Raw genomic sequence first — 1,239 nt, forward strand, 5'->3', positions numbered from 1 at the left:
CACAAGCTTTGGCGTATCGGCGTATGACGTGTTTATGTACATTATTGATATATCTTTCGATAGCGTGCATAAACACGTCATACGCCGATACATCAAAGCTTGTGCGTTATTTACGTTTACAACTTAAGTTGTCGTAAAATGTTACGGCAGTGCTTGTGCTTAGACCCTAAGGCTGCTTTCCAGCTACGACACAAGTAGACACTGTGTAAAGCCAGCGGCACACGATGCTTGTTTTCCTGCTGGATTGCTAGCTAGGTCAGATTTTTGTCATCGGATTGGCCACGATACTGGCACTTTCAGCACCACAGCCAATACGGTGGCAAGATTCTAATCCAGCTAGCAATCCAGCAGGAAAACAAGCACCGTGTGCCACAGGCTTAACACAGTGAATCATTGCATCCTTGGGTGCGTTCCGAGTCGCGCATGAAGCGCGTAGACTGCATAGAAAGTCGTTCCGAGTTAACTATTGCGCGCTTCGAAAGCGCTTCGAGAGTACGTGATTCCCCAGATTGTACTAACCGTACTGAATTCTTAAGGTACTTTTTCATGCGCAGCACGCTGCAGCAGCAATTCGTTACTATTGGTTAAGAATTTTATGTAAGCTAGACGACGCACTTCCGGCGCAAAATACATTTTGCTGCAGTTCGTTGAAGTTGAACCGAACGAACAGCAAACAGCAAGCGGCAAAATCGAGAAAGCGTACAATATGTCCGTCGTTTCATTATGAAAATATTATTTATTGCAATAAATATTAGGAAAATAAACGAAAAATGGCTTCGGATAAGGTACGGATACATGTTCGTAAATTAGATCATTTTATACTTTATCACAAATTTGAAAAAGTAAAGTGTAAAGTATAAAATGATGTAATTTACAAACATTCGTACCTTATCCGAAGCCATTCTTCGTTTATTTTCCTAATATTTATTGCAATAAATAATATTTTCATAATGAAACGACGGACATATTGTACGCTTTCTCGATTTTGCCGCTTGCTGCTTGCTGTTCGTTCGGTTCAACCATGAAGGAAGATATAAGGAGACTCCACTCGGTCTCGCCAGTCTACAAGACATGAACCCATTTTAGGTTTCGAGTTCCGTTTCCGATTCTCGACACTCGCAGCGCTCGTGAATTTAGTAGTGCTGCGCATAATGAGTGCGAGTAAGAGAAATGATCATTTCTCTTACTCGCACTCATCAGAATCGGAAGCTGAACTCGAAACCTAAAATGGGTCCACTT

Source organism: Cyphomyrmex costatus, unplaced genomic scaffold (assembly GCF_001594065.2).
Source record: "Cyphomyrmex costatus isolate MS0001 unplaced genomic scaffold, Ccosl1.0 scaffold50, whole genome shotgun sequence".
NCBI lineage: Eukaryota > Metazoa > Arthropoda > Insecta > Hymenoptera > Formicidae > Cyphomyrmex > Cyphomyrmex costatus.